General features: G+C 38.9%; 1 protein-coding gene across 2 annotated transcripts in view; it reads left to right on the top strand.

Moving 5' to 3' along the window:
* The window catches only part of CHRM3 (cholinergic receptor muscarinic 3), a 527196-nt gene that overhangs the window by 141790 nt on the left and 365353 nt on the right, over nt 1-20053 (top strand). For both annotated transcript variants that reach the window (XR_003116667.1, XM_025365316.1), the window contains exon 3: nt 19236-19343. The gene's annotated coding sequence lies outside the window, so the exon portion shown is untranslated. The remainder of the gene's footprint in view (nt 1-19235; nt 19344-20053) is intronic.

Here is a 20053-nt window from a genome sequence, read left to right on the forward strand (position 1 = left end):
TGTGTTGTCAGCCTTCCTCACATCTAGTGCCCTCAAACAAACCCTTCCCTGACCCTGATTCTTCTCTCTTTGCCTGCGTCCTTGCATGTCACAGTCTTTCTGGATTGAAACAGTCCATGAGAGAGGTCTCCTGATCTAAACTACCCTGTAATTAGCCTGATAAGTACCTCATCTCCTACTTGTATGCTTTTTCTGATCTATTTCCCTGTAGAGTGAAATCTTACTTTCTGAACATCCAAATCTTGATACGGTTGTACTGTCAGTGAACAACTGATATTTTTACATGAATTAGGAGACACAACAATTCTACTTCATCCCAGTGTTTTTTACCAGCTACTTGGCACACCTGCCTACTAGATTTGACCTCTGTGAATACCAGTGCTGGCCTGGGTGTCAGTATTTGCTAGCACCCCGTGTGTCGGTTTGTCTTCCCTTAGCTGTAGCCAGGAAGACATCTGGCTTAGCAAGCACACTACTGCTCTGATTCCTTTGCTTCTATTAAGTGCAAGTGAATGCACTTTATGTTGATGGTGTATTGCATTAGACTAATTTCTGGATCAGTGAAAAAGAGCCCTTTTTCATTTATCAGACATTTTCTTTCTTACATCTTATTTTCCGCCAGCTTCAAACCATGTCTGCCTCACCCATGGTGATAACTATATTAATAATGATGAGAATAATTAACTTGCATTGCAACCTTTTTCCATCCTTATAACATAAGTCATAGCTGGGTGCAGTTGCTCACCCCTGTAATCCCAGCATTTTGGGAGGACTAGGTAGGAGGATCTCTTGAGCCCAGAAGTTTAAGGCCAGCCTGAGCAATACAGGGAAACCCTGTCTCTACCAAAAATATTTAAAAAATTAGCCAGGCATAGTAGTGCATGCCTGTGGTCCCAGCTGTACAAGAGACTGAGGTGGGAAGATTGCTTGAGCCTGCGAGGAGGTCAAAGCTATAGAGAGCCGTGATCACGCCGCTGGATTCCAGCCTGTGCAACAGCCCTGTCTCCAAAAACAAAACAACAAGCAAAAACAACAAAAACGAAAACAAAAAAGCCATAAGTCTTTTACAAATGCTGTCTCCTTTAATTTTAAAAACCTACAAAACAGTTACTGTATTTATCCCCATTTTTCAGATGAAGAAACAGTAGATTGAATAATGTTTATTGACCAAGGTTCAAGAAATGACAGAGCTGGAGGATTCAAACCTAGCACTGCTGAATTCCCAGAGCCTGAGCTGTTGACCGTGTGTTATGAAAACCGGATTTCTTTAAAAAAAAAAAAAAAATGAGGCCCTTAAAAAGTTTAGTCCTGAGCTCCATTTACATCCCCTTTGTTCCCACTCCCTGCCATTGTTACCTACCTTTCCTCAAGCACTACTGACCCACTGATTGTTCCTGGATCTGTGACAACTGCACGTCTTGCCATGTGCTGCTTCTCAGGTCTGAGATTTTTGCTCTCTCCTTCAAGGTGAACTCCCACTCGTAATTTTCAACTTAGTTCAAATGTCAAACAGTTCTATGTGAAGCTCTAACTGAGCCCCCACATCAGTCATTTGTGCTTTCCTCTGTTCTTACGGTACTTGGTAAATATCTCGATCACAGTGTTCATCACTTACCAGCTAATAGCTTTCGATGGTTTAACCTCTGTAAGCCTCAGTTTCCTCATCTACAAAAATAAAGACAATCAAATAACTTATCTCAGAGGCTTATAAGAATTAAAGGAGATCATGAATGTAAGATATTTAGCTGTATGTTATATAATAAGCATTTAAAAGCTATTAACTGTATTTCATTACCATCCCCTTGTACTACAACTTTTGAAATCTTTCTTTTCACAACTGCTTTCTATGAAAGTGGACGTGATGACATGCATTTTATATTTCCATGTTTTGCAAAGTTCTCAGCACAGAATGGAAATGTGTGGGCTTACTTAACTCAATTTCTAAAATGATGACCCTCAAAGGGCTGATAGGAGGATTAAAAGAAAATGTAAAACTGATTAGAATAGAAAGACTTTAGTAAGTGTCAGCAACTATCATTATTTAGTAAGTTTGAATAAATGAATGGATGCATTTAAAGGGAGTAAAACACTTGCATATCACTATTTTCTTATGCAGAGATGATGGCAAGTCACAGTGGTTCATGTCTGCTAGCTCATAGATAGACCTCTTTGTGTGATGAGATGTGACAAGTCTTTAGATTTTTTTCCTATTAGTACCTGGCAGCACCGATTCCTGCTGTTGTTCAAGGAGTATCTGAAGTGTTGATCAGCGAGAGACTTGGCAAATCTTGCTGACATGTCTCTTCTGACAAGAGGATAAATGCTTTCCACAGATCCTTTCTGTCCTGCACTGGTCTTTTGGCTGACCATCTGTTTGAAAGTGCAGGGCATGATGGTGACCGAAGAAATAAGGTGCCCTTCTGTAAATTTTGGTAATCCAACTACAGTACATTCCAAAGCATGACTGAACAGCGTACCTGGTAATCTTTGTTACAAATATAACCTGCAGATAATGCAGCAGCAGAGGTTAGAGATGGAAATAAAAGGACATTAATTTACTTTGGGCAGGCTAGGCGCAGTGGTTCCTGCCTGTAATCCCAGCACTTTGGGATGCCAAGGCAGATGGATCACCTGAGTTTAGGAGTTCTATACCAGCCCCACCAACATGATGAAACCCCGTCTCTACTAAAAATACATAAATTAGCTGGGCATGGTGACACACACCTGTAAATCCCAGCTACTTGGGAGGCTGAGGCATGAGAATCGCTTGAAACTGGGAGGCAGAGGTTGCGGTAAGCTGAGATCACGCCACTGTACTCCAGCCTGGGCAACAGAGGGAGAGTTGGTCTAAACACAAGAACAAAAAAAGAATTTGGGATAGAGACAGTCTAAATAAAATATTTTTTTCCAGAATAACCCCCAACAACAATATGAATATTCTTCTTCTCGTTCAGGCTTAAAGGAGCCCTCTATACCTGCTAGATCCTCTGTTTCCTCGCATTTACTTCATAATCCATGATGTTTTTATCTAGTACTTAATGGAATGGTTCAGAAATGGTTTCCTTTCAAGAAAAAAAAATTAGATTTAAAAAATCTTTACCAAAGAAATGCATATGAGTCTTGCTTTGTTTTTGGAGGTGATACATCACACCATAGCACGTCTTAAGTTTATGGAGTACCAGATGCTTTGGAGTGATAATCTGAAAGGGAATATGTGAAGTTCCAATTTCAAATGTCTTTGATTTTGAAAGCTAAATAACTGATATGTTATAAGATGCCTTTTGGGTGTGGTGGCTCATGCCTGTAATCCCAGCACTTTGAGTGGCCGAGGCAAGGCAGACTACTTGAGGTCAGGAGTTTGAGACCAGCCTGGCCAACATGGTGAATGCCTGTCTCTACCAAAAATACAAAAATTAGCTGGATGTGATGGCATGTGCCTATAATTCCAGCCACTTGGGAGGCTGAGGGAAGAGAATTACTTAAACCCAGGAGGCGGAGGTTGCAGTGAGCCAAGATTGTGCTGCTGGGTGACAGAGTGAGACTCCATCTCAAAAAAAAAAAAAAAAAAAAAAAAGATGCCTTGTTAATTATCTGTTACTATTACTTTACTTGGCTAATTGTATATTTTTCTGTATCTGTCTGTTTATCATTAATCTTTACATTAACCTAATAGCCATTATGTTCAGATGTTACTCTGTGCAGGTTCAGTGCCTGCTTGAGGTTCTCCTCTCAACCCTTTTCATCTATTAGAAACATCTATTAGAAACTGGACTAACTTTTTCTTTGACGAGACTCTTCAAATTATTTTTTTGTTACGTTTGTTGGTACTCTTCTTCAAATATAGATCAAATTAATTAATTGGACCACTGAGTCAGCTACAGATTTCTCAACTCCTCAAATTCAACTTTCTATCCCAACAAACTGAAACTAATATGATATATTTTTAGCTATATTGCTTGATCCATTAAAATTTATGCTGACATTTAAAAGGCAAGCCACTCCAAGCAATGTGTCTGTAAAAATTAAATTAATAATGAAAAATACTAATAAAATGGAGACTTCTAGAGTGTGACTCACACTAATGAAAAAGAAGCATTCAATAGAAACTCCCAGTGCAGGGTTCCAGGTATTAAACTAGGTATACAAAGTTCAATGGATTTCAGTGGAGCTGTAGTAAGTATGGCCTAAGAACTAAAGGATACTATAATTGAAGAATAAAGTGTGTGCGTGATCCTTCACCAAATGGAGAATATCCATAAAGAGGCAGAAATTATGTAAAATAACAAAATGAAAACTTAGAGAGGAGGACAAAAGCAGACTTGAGACAGCAGAAGAAAGACCCAGTGACCTTGAAGATTGATGAATAGCAATTATCCGTGAAAAAAAAAAGAAGAAAAATGAATAGCCCCTCAGGGACTGTGGTCTATACAACATCAAGCATACCAATGTATGAGAGTTCCGAAAGAAGAAGGCAGAAAAGGCAGAAAACAAATATTTGCAGAAATAGTGGCCAAAGCATCCCAAGTTTTGTGAAACATATCAATTTACATATTCAAGAAGCTCAACGAACTATGAGTCGGATAAACATAAAGAGATCTATGTCCAAACACGTCATGACCAAACTACTGAAAGACGAAGACAGAGAAAACAAGATAGAAAAACTAAAAACATATTAGAGACTATTGTTAGGATTTTTTTTGCAGAAATTGACAAGCTGATCCAAAAATTTATATGGGAATTCATAGGACCTAGAATAATAATAATAACAGTAATAATAATAAAAACTTTGGAAAAGAAGAACCAAGTTAGAGGACATGTACTTCCTGATTTTAGAACTTAATATAAAGCTACAATAATCAAGGCAGTGTGATATTAGCATAAAGATAGATACATAGATCAATAGAACATAATTGAGAGTCTAAAGATAAACTCTTAAAATATGGCCAGGAATTTTACTTGGCATATGCAAGACCCTGAGAATATCAGAATTAGAAACTATTAAAAATAGTTTTATGAGCACCAATGATTGTATTTAGACATTAAGCATAAATGTTATAGTTTTATCATATCAGTACACATAAAATGTTGGAAAGTAACATTTTCTGTACATTTACTTATAAAAGAGTTATTATGAATTAAGTGTTTGAAGGTATCATAAACTACGGTATTCTAAAGAAAAATCATGTATGCTATGTGTTTTGTCTTATAAAAAGTAAACTCTCTAGAATGGAATTTTTTTTAATTTATTTTTATTTATTTTTTATTTTTATTTTTTTTGAGACAGAGTCTCGCTCTGTCACCCAGGCTGGAGTGCAGCGGCGTGATCTCGGCTCCCTGCAAGCTCCACCTCCCAGGTTCAAGTCATTCTCCTGCCTCAGCCTCCCGAGTATCTGGGACTACAGGTGTCCCCCACAACGCCCAGCTAATTTTTTGTATTTTTAGTAGAGATGGGATTTCACCATGTTAGCCAGGATGGTCTCGATCTCCTGACCTCATGATCCACCCACCTCGGCCTCCCAAAGTGCTGGGATTACAGGCATGAGCCACTGCGCCAAGCCTAGAATGGATTTTTAAGGTGGAGTATATTTCTTATATGTAGGAGTTGGCCAGGTGCGGTGGCTGATGCCTGTAATCCCAACACTTTGGAAGGCCAGGGCAGGCAGATCACAAGGTCAGGAGATTGAGATCATCCTGGCCAACATGGTGAAACACCGTCTTTACTAAAAGTACAAAAATTAGCTGGGCGTGGTGGCACACACCTGTAATCCCAGCTATTCAGGAAGCTGAGGCAGGGGAATCACTTGAACCTGGCAGGCAGATGTTGCAGTGAGTCGAGGTCACGCCACTGCACTCCAGCCTGGGCAATGGAGCAAGACTCCATCACAAAAAAAAAAAAAAAAAAAAAAAAAAAAAAAAAAAAAAAAAAGATATGTAGAAGTTCCACTCTACTTGATGAAGTTTAACATTAAGATCCTGAAAAATAGAAAAATGTAATGAAAACTAGAAGATTAAGTATGAAAGTAATTAAGAATATTGAAAAAATAGATGATTAAGAAAAAGACCCTCTGGTGAAGTTTAATACAATCTCTTCTATAAATCTATGTATAATCACCTCTAAGGAAATGAGAACACCAAAGATTAAAGCAGATTCAGCTAAAATATTATTTATGTCTTTAAGTGCTTTTCACTAATTCATTAGTTGCAATAAAAAGTTTTTTTCTGTTTTTTGCAAAATGACCCCATAATGAAAACCTTAAATTAAATAATTTTGAAGCATCCTTTAATTCTCTATATTGCTCTTCTGGAAATAATATATTTTGAAGCACTTTCACTTCCCTTTAGATGAGAAAAGGTCAAATAACCTCAAGTTTTCTTCTTTTTTTCAGAATAGAAAAACATTCTGTCCCTTCTTTTCATAAATTTGCGTGTGGATATGATTTTTTTAAAATACAGAACAGGGCTTCCATTACTAAGCTAAACTTTCCATGATTGTAAAACACTCTGGCAGCAATGGAGCTAACCTGGCTGCCACCTTGTGTTAGTCCATCCTTACACTGCTGTGAAGAAATGCCCGAGACTGGATAATTTATAAAGAAAAGAGGTTTAATTGACTCACGGTTCCACGTGGCTGGGAAGGCCTCAGGAAACCTACAATCATGGTGGAAGGTGAAGGGGAAGAAAGGCATCTTCTTCACAGGGTGGCAGGAAGGAGAAATGTGGAACAAAGTGGGGAAAGCCCCCTTAGAGACTGGGTGCAGTGGCTCACACCTATTATCCGAGCACTTTGGGAGGCTGAGATGGGTGGATCATCTAAGGTCAGGAGTTCAAGACCAGCGTGGAGATTGAAATCCCATCTCCACTAAAAATACAAAAAAAAAAAAAAAATTACCTGGGTGGGGTGGCAGGTGTCTGTAATCCCACCTACTCAGGAGGCTGAAGCAGGAGAATTGCTTGAACCCAGGAGGTGGCGGCTTCAGTGACCCGAGATTGCACAACTGCACTCCAGCCTGGGCAACAAGAGTCAAACTCTGTCTCAAAAAAAAAGAAAAAGAAAAAGAAAAAAAGAAAGCCCCTTAAAAACCATCAGATCTTGTTAAGAACTCACTGACTGTCACAAGAATAGCATGAGAGTAACCACCCCCATGATTCATTACCTCTCACTGTGTCCCTCCCATGACACGTGGGGATTATGGGAGCTACAATTCAAGATGAGATTTTGGTGGGTACACAGCCAAACCCTACCACATCTCTCCTATCCCGTTGATTCTGAGGCTGACTTAGCAGCTCTTGCTAGTTATGGGGAGGTCTCTGCTTTTTTTCCTCACCATAAGTGTTGAAATAAAGATGCTCATTTTAGGGCTGGATGTAGTGGCTTGTGCCTATAATCCCAGCACTTTGGGAGGCCAAGGCAGGCAGATTGCTTGAGGTCAGGAGTTCGAGACGAGACTGGCCAACATGTTAAAACACCATCTCCACTAAAAACACAAAAATTAGCCAGGCATGGTGGCAGGTGCCTGTAATCCCAGCTACTTGGGAAACAGGCACAAGAATTGCTTGAACCCGGGAGGCAGAAGATGCAGTGAGATCGTGCCATTGCACTTCAGCCTGGGTGACAGAGCGAGACTCTGTCTCAAAAAAGAAAATTTTAGGAGAACATGCATACTGATTTGCACATATACATATTGAATGTTCAAAGCATATTCACAGAATATTACCTTTATTTAATTTGCTGAGCTGGTGGTACTAATTCCATCTGATGGACTGGGATATGGATCGCTGGCTAAGTTAATGTCATATAACTATGTACCGATGCCAAAGTTAGCCACATCTTACTTCCAGACATTTACCTTATTTCTGGTTTCAAAAATTATTAAATCTTGGCCGGGCGCGGTGGCTCAAGCCTGTAATCCCAGCACTTTGGGAGGCCGAGACGGGCGGATCACGAGGTCAGGAGATCAAGACCTTCCTGGCGAACACGGTGAAACCCCATCTCTACTAAAAAATACAAAAAAACTAGCCGGGCGAGGTGCCGGGCGCCTGTAGTCCCAGCTACTCGGGAGGCTGAGGCAGGAGAATGGCGTAAACCCGGGAGGCGGAGCTTGCAGTGAGCTGAGATCCGGCCACTGCACTCCAGCCTGGGCAACAGAGCCAGACTCCATCTCAAAAAAAAAAAAAAAAAATTATTAAATCTGAAAATTACTTCTGGTTTTAAAGGGATTCTCTGAAACGGAAAACAGATAAAGACAAGTTGTTGTGTGGTGCAAAGTGATGGAAATTAGGCCAAATCCAACCTAAGTTTGTATCATCAATTTCCTTATCTGTAAAATGAAGCCAGTATACATTTTTGAGGTTATTATGTAGATTAAATGGTAAGGTTTATACATGGAACATTTAGTATTTTACCTAGTTCACATGAGACCATCAAGAAATAGTCATAAATTATAAAAATAATGATTTCACTTTGATTTTCGTAAAGTTATCATTAAATGAAAGGTTCAGTACCACTGCTGGTAGCTGCTAAGCTTCAGTAAAGACTTATTTTGAAGATGCCATATTTTTTATAAGACTGCTAATCCGTTCAAAAATAGTCTACTACATGCCAGGCATGGTGCTAGGTGCTGGACATAGAGTAGTGAGAAAGAGTCCCTGCCCTCAGGCAGCTTACATTTTAGATGGCTCTATTAGTATTTGCAGCTTGGGCTGCTCCTACAGCTTTCTTGCACCAAATAAGTGTACTTTGATCAAAACCTCAGAAGTGGAATTAATTCAGCACACAGTGTTTGCTGAAGGAAGGGGGATGGGCAAAGAAGAACTTGGGGTTTCACCAGGGTACCAATCAACCAATGCCAGTGTCCCACACTGGCCCAGAATCTACATACTATGAACTTAAACTCACTTGGAGAAGTCCTCTAATAAAAGGATAATATTGGTATTATGTACATCTCATACTTAGAGCAAAAACCTCTCCATGTATGTTGTTTTCTCTCTCCAAAGGGAGAATTCATTATATCCCTGCCATACTGCCAAGTTTAGCTAGAATTTTGAGTGGAGCCCCAATCACCAAGTCTTACTTAAGATGCCTTTAGTTCCTATCTGGTATATTTTCAGTCCTTCCTATTTCCCTTTGTTCCTTTGAGCCCTGTGTTTTTAGCACCCCAGACCCACACTGAGTGTGGGTTCTGTCCTATGAAAATGCTCTTACACTCTTGTTAGTAAATTATTCGGGCTTCTGTGTTGCTCTTGAGTTTTGGTTAGGCCTAAGACATTTATTCCATGGGGGAGATTTTGTTTTTCCCTTATCCCTACATTTATTTCTATTTGAGGATCTCTTTTTGCACATTTCTGACCTGAAGCTGCTCTTGAAACTTCTGAAACTTGTTTCCTAGGATCAAGGAGACAACATCATGGAGGTCAGTGGCTGTTAATGGGCACAGCCACAGGTTAGTCCGGAGCAAAGATAAGGGCTGCTAAAGAGGCCATTGACCTGGGATGTTGGATACAGGGTGTTGCAGTTTGATCCTGCACCATACCTTGAAGGCAGCCTGGCCTGGAATGGAGGCTGAGACAGGTTAGATATCATAAGCATAATTAGATGAACAATGTGCATGTCTTTTTAACTGCAAGCTAGCTGAGGGTGTGAAAGGGTACTATTTAGGCCCCATCATTGTATTGCTAGCTCCTAGTCTAGGGAGGCATCTTAAATATGTTGACCCAAATTCCATCTGAATTCAGAGTCAAGGAAGCAGTGACAACATTGAATTTTTGTGGCTTATCTTCACGGTTTCAGGTTTGCTTAGGTTTGATTGATTACCTTCAGTTCTAACCTCGGCTTTGGTTTTTCAGTTCCCCCAAATGGACAGTGTCTTGAGGAGCATGTGACTTGAAGATCTTCCATTCTGTAATTTACTTAGAAATCCTAGCTGGAGGACATGGTTACAAGTATTCTCCTGGCTACAGTCATCCTCCTCCTGTTGCAAACAATCTCTATGGAGATGAGAACATAATTGTAGTCATCCTTGATTGCTTACTGCAGTTATCTTTAACTCTGTCTTGACATTAAAGGAAGTGTTATCAATTCCAAAGACTAAGGACAAGTTTTAAAATGTGTAAATATTGTAATTCCAAAACATACCATAGACACAGACATGTGCATATCCAAGATATTAGTAAACCATTATCCACTCAAGGTAATTATGTGAGTTCTGAGTCACAAATCATTTCCCTTTAATACAAAACTAGGAAAATATCCAAAGACTAGTGAAGATAGCCATCTAAGTACCCGGGCTGGTAAATGTAAAACAAGGAAACCCTGGTTGTAATGTTTTTTATGTACTTTTGGCTGCCTGCCTTCTTACCGTATTTCCAGGAAAACCAAGGTCTTTTCAGATTTGAGAATCAGTTATGCACTGGCTTTTTGAGTACTTGAGAGTTATTATGCATCCTAGTGGATGGTTTAGAAGAGGTTGTAAGGGAACCATTTTCATTTCAATCTAAATGCATATTTTGCAACTGTTGATGTATTCTGATAGAAAGCTTCACATCCCAGAATGGATTCTATTAGGTTTTAAAATGATAATTAAATTTTGTTTTCTTTTCTTTCTTTGGCTTCAGAGTTGACTGTTAAGTGTCACTTTTTTGGGCTTTATCTTTGGGTCTTCAGCATATTTTAAATGCCTGAGGTATTCTTAGACTGATTGCCAACCTCTTTGCAGTTTCTTAAAAAAAATACCCTTTTAACTGCTCCTCCAGTCTAGATGTCTCCTGGACTAGTGTCAATTGTTCTTTCTCTTTTCTCATGTGACTTAAATGGTACATCATCCTGTGTTAGGCTGTTCTTGCATTGCTATAAAGAAATATCTGAGACTGGGTAATTTATTAAGAAAAGAGGTTTAATTGGCTCCCGGTTCTGCAGGCTGTACAGGAAGCATAGCACTGGCATCTGCTTGACTTCTGGGAAAGCCTCAGGGAGATTTTTCTCATGGTAAAAGGCTAAGCAGGAGCAGGCCCTTTACAAGGTGGGATCAAAGGGAGGTGCCATATACTTTAAACAGCCAGATTACTATTGGGGACCCCACCAAGCCATGAGGGATCCACCTCCATGACCCAAACCTCTCCTGCCAGGCCCCACCTGCAATGCTGGGGATTACATCTTAACATGAAATTTGGAGGGGACCTCCAAACTCTATATCAGTCACTAATGAAGACCCCCTTCTACCAGTAAGGTTCAGAATTGAATTCCGTTTGTTCCCTAAATACTTATTTGATTGCTTTTATTTTAAAAATGTTTGGTCGAATAGCTCTCCAATACAGAATTTTGCTCATATGGCCACTTAACTCTGTTCCCAAAGTTCGTCCATCCTCATCCTAATTTCTTATGTGCAAAGGGCTTGTGATTACACTGAGTTCTGCAATTTACAGTTTCACTCCTGAAAATCATTCTTTTATTAATTAAAGAATCAGATTAAGATTTGATTTCCATCTTTTCCCACTCACTGGCTAATTTGACTTTGAAATTCAGTCTATATGAGCCTTAACGTCTATGAAATATGGATACTATTAACAATGATGGAAGAGTGTTAAAAGAAAATATGCATGTAAATCAGTCATAAGTGCTTGACATGTGGGTAGACACATGAGCAGTGTTAATTATGATATTGCTCCAGCTGAAAAGGTTGAAAGGGCAGAAGAGAAAAAAAGAAGAAGGAAAGGAAGAGGGGAAGTAGCAGGAGAAAGGAAAAGAAGAAAGAGAAATGCAAGAGCATGTAATGGCTAAAATAATGAGATTGTAGCTTAGCCTTTTAGGAAGGTTTGCCAAGTATCACTTCCTTTAATTTACATAGTTCTCATCTTCCATGCAATTACAAAGTGTGATGAGAGTCTCTCTGAAATTTATTGTTTTCCTTTCCTTTCTTTTTCCCTCAGGAAGATGCCAATAGAAACTGCTTTTCAGTTTCTCTCTGCTGGCCCTTTGCCCTAACTTTTGACCTCCTCTCTGCATTAGCTAAACTCCACCTCACCCCTCTATCAAACAGCTTGACCACTTCTTCGCTATTGTGACAGCTCTGATTCATGAGAGGACTCTATCCCCTGCCGCCAAAGGGCTGTTTCAACTCGATTAGATAATGTTGGAGCTAGACTTAATTTAAATAGGTTTTGAAGCTGCTGTCTCTATTTTGTAAACTATATATTTTAAAAATCTACTGATTTTTGTCTAGTTAATTCAGCTGTCCTTACATAAACTTCATTTAAAAAGTCATTGGAACATCAGCATAGCACATGTGGAATAAATATAGGAGTTAATTTTCGGTACAACTGGTCTAAAGTTTAATAGTCAATAAATATAAACACGAAATGACAGTTGCCTCATTACAAATGTAAACACATATATAAACCTACCCAGTAGCAATTTGAAACAAGCTTAGGAATCCACCTCCTACTTTTGTTATGCCTGAGCCTTTCTTCATCAAGGCTATCTTTCCCTTTGATTTATTAGTTCCTTCCTTACCACTGTGGCTATCAAATAAGGGCCCTAAAATAGTTATTTCTAATGAAAAATAACTTTAGGATTTTAGCAAAGAGAGAAAAAAGACTCTTCATATAACCCTTTCAATTAAAGAAAACTGAGCTACAATGTGCATTTTTATCCAGAATATCACCGTTTGCCCCAGGCCCACCCAACCCTTGGTGTGCTTAAGACATGGCTCTGTCAGATGTAAAACTCTGGACATAACTGCTGTGGGGAAGAAAAGCCACCCACTCATGCCCAAGAAGCTGCTTCAGATTCCCTGATGATCAGGTTCAAGGTCATTTTTCTGTACCTTCTTTGTTAAAAGATGCTTTGATTACACAGAATTCTTTCAATTTTTTTTGGCCTTTGTTCTCTTATAATTCAGTGAGAATAAGAGAATGTCAGTTGCTTCAGCAGTTAGTGACACTGGTTAGAACTCCCTTCAGATGAAAGGCTGAGGCCCAGATGAGCTCTGAGTTGGATGTTCCCCAGTGGGGTTAGCCTTCCACAGCTCTCAGAGCACAAAGACGATTTTGAGTCTCAGCTGTCACTCTTATCAAATATTCTTACCCTTTTGCAGCAATTACTTTTGTCACTATTGCTATTACGGTTCTGCTAAAATCTCTCTTTCTCATATTTCTGTAAAGTCATGCACTGCATAATGATGTTTTGGTCAACGATGGACCACTTATACAAGAGTAGTCCTATAAGATTATAATACTGGGGTTTTTTTGTTTTTTTTTTTTTAGACAGGGTCTCATTCTGTTGTCCAGGCTGGAGTGCAGGGGCCATCTTGGCTCACTGCAGCCTCAACCTCCCAAGGCTCAGGTGATCCTCTTACCTCAGCCCCTGATTAAGTGGGACCATGCCCGGCTAATTTTGGCATCTTTTTTTAGTGGAGATGGGGTTTTTCTATGTTGCCCAAGCTGGTCTTAAATTCCTGGACTCAAGCAATCCACCTGCCTCAGTCTCCCAAAGTGCTGGGATTACAGTTGTGAGCCACCGCACTGGCCTAATACCATATTTTTACTCTACCTTTTCTACGTTTTGATGTTTACATACACAGGTGTTTCCTGTTGTATTCAGTACAGTGACATGCTATACAGATAGCCTTAGAAGCAATAAGGAGTATGATAGAGCCTATGTATGTACAAGGTTATACCATCTTGGATTATGTGAGTGCACTCTATGATGTTTAGATGACGAAGAAGTCACTTAATGATGCATTTCTCAGAATGTGTCTTCATTGTTAAGTGAGGCATGACTGTATAAGAAATAAATTTATTTTCAGCACGTGTTGACTCCTTTATCTTAACAAAATGTTAACATAGTCTAGCCTTTACTACAGAAGTCAGCATCATAATATGTAGATTGCTTATGCTAATCGGGAAACGTTAAGGTAAACTATGTCTATTTTAAGTGAAGTAAGTGGTTTAAATGACTCCATTTCAAAGAAAACTTCACTTCAGTAATTCTTTTAAAAAATCTGCCTGTAAGTGTTTCCATTCCCAATAGTAAAATAAATAGACAAACAAACAGCTCTTACTAAAACAACAGTAATTTACTATCTTGCACCAGAAGAAATGAGATTTCAAATGTGGAGAAGGTCTGGGATAGTAACACCACTTTTAGAAATTACACATTATGTTTGTTTTAACATAAATTTGAATTCAAGGAAATTTTCGTGCTCTCAAAGAAACTGAGGAACTTCAAATAAGTTACCTACAAAACAGTCTCATTATTTTCAGCATACTAACTTCTAATTTTTATTAATTTACCATACACAATATTGCCTGTAACTTTAATTAACTAATACATTCCATTTTATATTCTGCATTTTACATACATTTACTTATATCAGTATAAATTCCATATTTCTTATAATAATAAAGTATCATATAAGTTTAGCAGTTTAACATTCCATAATGTTAAACTGTTCCCCTGTTGTTGTGTGATGGTGTTAATAACAATAGTAACAACAGCTACCATTCACACAATAAATACTATGTTAAAAGCATCGTTTATCAAAGTAACGAAGAATCTTGATTTGTCATGTGGAAATGCATAGATTTTAGAACTTGGTATATAACAAGTCCTTGAATAACTTTGTTTAATTCAACTTTATTTTCTTATCATTATAATATTGGCGGAAAAAAATGTTAGTTGGGGCCAATGTCTGTGTGGAGTTTGCACAAACTTCCCATGTCTGTGTGGGTTTTCTCCAGGTACTAAGGTGAGCAAGAACCTATCAACAATGTTATGTGAGGACTTACTGTACTAATATCTGTGTGACTTTAGTCAAGAAAAAAAAATTCCCTATTTTTTTCTTCATCTTCAATATCTTCTTGTGAACACATACAAATAATAGCTGACTTAGAGGTTGTACCTCCCACTGAGCCTCACATGTAGTAGGTGTTCAAGAAATGAGGGAATATTGTTACTGGGAGCTGCCTAAAGTTGACTTACATCCATAAAATGAGATTTATTTCATTTTGTGTGTATTTCCAGATGGATCTCCAGGATAACTAAATTGTCAATGCCACCTGCAATATGCTATGTTCATTTTTTATTTTTATTTTTATTTTTTTCTAGACAGAGTCTCACTCTGTCATCCAGGCTGGAGTGCAGTGGTGTGATTACCTCTCACGGCAACCTCCACCTCCCAGGCTCAGGTGATCCTTCCATCTCAGCCTCTCAAGTAGCTGGGACTACAGGTGTGCACCACCGTGCCAGGCTAATTTTTGTATTTTTTTGTAGAGACGGAGTTTCACCATGTTGCCCAGGGTGGTCTTGAACTCCTGGACTCAAGCAATCTGCTTGCCTTGGCCTCCTGAAGTGTTGGGATTTTAGGCATGAGCCACCATGACAAGCCAATTTTTTATATACCAAATCCTCACCAAGGCTGCCTTTCTGTCATTCTTTCTTTACTTGTTCATTCTTCACTTCTTTCTCTCAACAAATATCAGAACGTGTTGCACACCTAGCTGTCTGGAAATCACTGCAGTACTCTGGATTGTAACTGCTGTGAAGGAAATTCCTCTATTCAACAGGAATCAGAAGACCCTTGTGCAGTATAGGCAGTAGATAGGCAGAGAGGGCTGGTAGATAGGCAGAAGTATGTATGTGTGAGCATTTTTTAAAAAACTATGTCTGTCTTCCCCCGGAAATTATAATTAATCATCTTGATATTATACTATATCAGACAGAATGACCAAGATTTAACCTCCTGGGAAAGACAGATATACCAACAGATGATAATACAATATAATATTATTATATTATATACATTACGTACAAAATGTTATGGCAGTATATTTGTGCCTGAGGGACTAGGGGTTGGTAAGAATTAGCTTTTGAATTATTATTTTTTGAAATGAGTAGCAGTTTACCAGACAAATAGAAAGGCACCCCAAATAAGAAGATGTTGCCTACTCACAGAAAACAGAAGAAGCAAGTAAAGTATGGAGCGTAGGAGAGAACTGAGTATCTGGCAGCCACTTCCTATAGCTGTAATAATTTTGGTTGGAGATTAGTATTAGAAGAGGAGGGAGAGAAAGCAAGCTAGGCAGTTAGGAAATCTCACGTACCTCCCATGAGACAGGCAGTATTCTAGACATCTTGTGCATATTTTGTCTTACGACTCTCAGAACAGCTGTATTTTAGAGGTGGTGCCAGTGAGACTTTGAATATGAGGCCGGCTGCCCAAGGTCCTGTAGCAAGAATATATCAGAATTGGTGTTTAGAGCCAAGTCTTCCAGGTCAAAACCCACCTTCTCTTCACCTCTAAGATGCAATGGGGAAACCATTTAGGGATCTTCTCATTTATTTGGGCTTAACTAACTTCTCTGCTGGAAGATAAATCTTTGGGATTTTGTTCTCTGTTGTCTCAAAAACAGACGTTCTACAAAATGTATTTTACTTTCCTTTGATGTTTTTCAAAAGGAAATGCCACCTCTCCGTGGAAGGATTATGTATGTAGCGGATTCTTCTCTATAACCTTCATGCTTTCTTCATTTTACATTTTTACCATTTATGCATCTGTGCTGTGCTCCACTCTTTGCCCTTACATGGGGGCAAATGGAGGATCTTTTAACTTTTTTAGAGTTCTTCTGTTTGCTGTTATCATGACCTTTCTTAGGCCTTCAGCAAGAAGACTGGTTGTCTCAGTTATCTGTCATTCTGAAGATTGGCACCTTTAGGGAGGGAGTCAGAGCCCTGGAGATTTCCTTGAAGAGAATGCCATTCTGGCACGTTGCAGAATGACACTATCCCGGTGGCCAGCTTTCTCCATCCATCCTCATTGCCCCAGCTTGTGCACCTGACATGAAGTGTGGCTGAGTCTGACCTCATTTCTTGTGCTTCCTACAGGGAAAATCCTGCTGTCCCCAAAGAAATACCCTGCCCTACTCAAGGCGGTTATTTAATTGCCCCTGAGGCTCATGATCTTCTGTAGGGCCAGGGGTTCGCAGCGTCTGCGTCCAATCTGCCCTAAGGCACCCCTCTTCCTGTCATATAATCTCCTCCAAATCAAGCATGAACAATTCTCTAGACCAGAAATCAGCAACCGATTTTTTTTCTTCTTCTTTTTTTTTTTTTTTTTTTTTGAGACAGAGTCTTGCTGGGTCGCCCAGGCTGGAGTGCAGCGGTGCAATCTCGGCTCACTGCAAGCTCTGCCTCCCGGGTTCACACCATTCTCCTGCCTCAGCCTCCCGAGTAGCTGGGACTACAGGCGCCCGCCACCACCCCTGGCTAATTTTTTGTATTTTTAGTAGAGACGGGGTTTCACCGTGTTAGCCAGGATGGTCTCGATCTCCTGACCTCGTGATCCGCCCGCCTCGGCCTCCCAAAGTGCCAGGATTGCAGGCGTGAGCTACCGCACCCGGCCCAGCAACCGATTTTTATAAGGGGTCAGATAGTATATATTTTAGGCTTTGTGGGTCATACTGTTTCTGTTACAACTACTCAACTCTGCCATGGTAACGTGAAAGCAGCCAGAGACAATATGTAAATGAATGGCTGTGGCTGTGTTCCAATAAAACTTTATTTATAGACTCTGATATTTGAATTTCAAATAATTCGCACAATTCTTTTAGTTTGTTCCAAACATTTAAAAATGTCAAAACCATTCTTAGCTCACAGGCTACACAAAAACTGGCAGCAGGGTTGCAGTTTGCCCACTCTTGCTCTGGGGAGATTGCTGTGGTGCTGCTTTTTCTGCAGAGTAAATTGGGATCTGACCACTAGAGTCTCCAAGCTGGCTGTTTTTCTGTAGCATCTCCAATCCAGAGCAGCTTTTCCTAGCTCCTAGTAATCATGCAGTTTCTGCCTATAGACTTCGACTTCAGTTTTCTCCTATATTCGTGCTGTCCTTCCCTCTGTGATCGAGGAAGGTGCGTAGGTGTAAGTCCTGTTAGGAAGCCGATACCTAATCTACAGGTAAAACATGGATTTTTTTCTTTCTGGAAAATGTCTTTATTATTTAACCTTTTTCTATTTTTGAGAAATAGAATTCGATCTCTAAATGAATTAAATTAAACTGCTAACTAGTGTGTGATTTTTGGAATGAATATATTTGAACTTCATTCAAATGATATTTCAGATTATTCTTTTTCTTCTTGAGATTGTATTGCAAACAGAAAGATAACTTTGGCAAGTAAATTAAAGGATTGACAAAACAAAAGTGTGAATTAAGGCAAAAAATAGATGCCAATGCCTACTTTTGTTGTTGCTGTTCATTCATTCATTTACTCAGCACATATTTGTATGTGCCAGGCACTATATTTCAAAGTGAGATCTCACTTTATATCTATCTTGACATACAAAGATGAGTAGAATACTGTGCTTGCATTTTAGAGAACTACATGAGAGACAGAGAACCAGTGAGATGTATCTTTATATATCAACTCAGTAGCTGTTGGTCACATTGTAGGACACATAGGGCACAACCAATCATTGAAAGAAGGGTTGCTCTGCATGGTCGACATGACATGGTAAAGCAGCATGTTCTATAGAGGGCAGAGTCCTGGGCCAGTTGCCTTACTCCCCTGAGTCTTTAAATCTGTAAAGTGAGACGACTACATTGCAGATTTGTGGTGAAGACTAAATGGAAGTTCATATGCATGCATAGGGTAATGCTCAACACATAGGCCTTAAAAAATTCACATCACGGGATAAGTTTGGTTTTCTTATTGATAAGCATATGGCTTTCTAGAAATGTTACATTGAGTTACTAGTAAATTTACTTCTGAATCAGAGATATTTACTGACTATGTGGTATGTTCGCATGGCTATACTTCACATTGTGTACAAAACGGAGGTATTACCTGTTCTCACTTATAAGTAGGAGCCAGGCTATGGGTATACAAAGGCATCCGAGTGATAATAACGGACATTAGAGATTCAGAGGGTGGGAGGAGGGTGAGGGATAAAAACTACCTATTGGGTACAATGTACACTACTTAGGTGATGGATGCACTAAAATCCTAGACTTCACCACTGTGCAATTCACCTGTGTAACCAAAAACCATTTGTATTCTTAAAGCTAATGAAATAAAAACAACAACAACAGAGGTATGTAGGATAAGGTCTTTCTGTTGGGTTGCTTATCAAACATCTTATTATTATTATTATTATTATTATTATACTACAGATTAGAAAGATAATCTTATGCAAACCATATGAGATCATACTTATTGACCGATTTTGTCATCTTTTTGTGTCTGTTTAGATATGAACGGTAATGGCACATATTTTGGTTGTGAGTCACTCAGTGGACTGTGGATTGAATGAACTGTATCCATCCCCATCATGATGTACAACACCAGTCTCTTCACTAGTAGGTATTTTTAAACTAATATCATGTACACAGTTATATGTTGAGATTTTCAACAGAGTACCTATTTTTATAATGAAAAATGTGCAAAACACATGTATTTGTGTTGCTGGTATGAAATATGGCTAGATCTAGTCTATTTCTGTATCAACCAATTGTAAAATGAAGGAGCATGCTGAGCTGTATCTATTAGGTGTAAGTATACAAATATGATAATTATGTATACCTTTATAGGCAGAATTTAGAACTGTAGAATCTTCCCTCTTTTTTAATTGAATTAAAAAACATCACTGGACAGTTTCAATATCTTCTGGTTAATATTATATAGATCTGGTGCCAAAGTAAGCTTAAACTTTTTACCTAGTTTATACTTTGAAGCAGTTTAATTTTATTATACAGGGTATTTGATGTGCTTCCATTTACTGATGCACCATACTAACAGTTGGTGTATGATATTTATGCTGTTATGGAAAGAAAGTTAAACTCAGTCAGAAGATGTTAATTTTATTTCATCTCCAGCATTTCTCCTCATACTAGTCCCCTAATCTCTCGGCCTCAGTTTCATTTGAAAAATGATGGGAATCGCTTCTGCTTTATCTACTTCATAAGATTTCCTTTGAAGGTCCAAAGAGGTAACGGATGTGAAATTATTAGCTAACGCTCAAACTCTGTAAAAATAAATGGTGTTATCTGTGGTCAACTAACATCACAAG

Source organism: Theropithecus gelada, chromosome 1, assembly GCF_003255815.1.
Source record: "Theropithecus gelada isolate Dixy chromosome 1, Tgel_1.0, whole genome shotgun sequence".
Taxonomy (NCBI): Eukaryota; Metazoa; Chordata; class Mammalia; order Primates; family Cercopithecidae; genus Theropithecus; species Theropithecus gelada.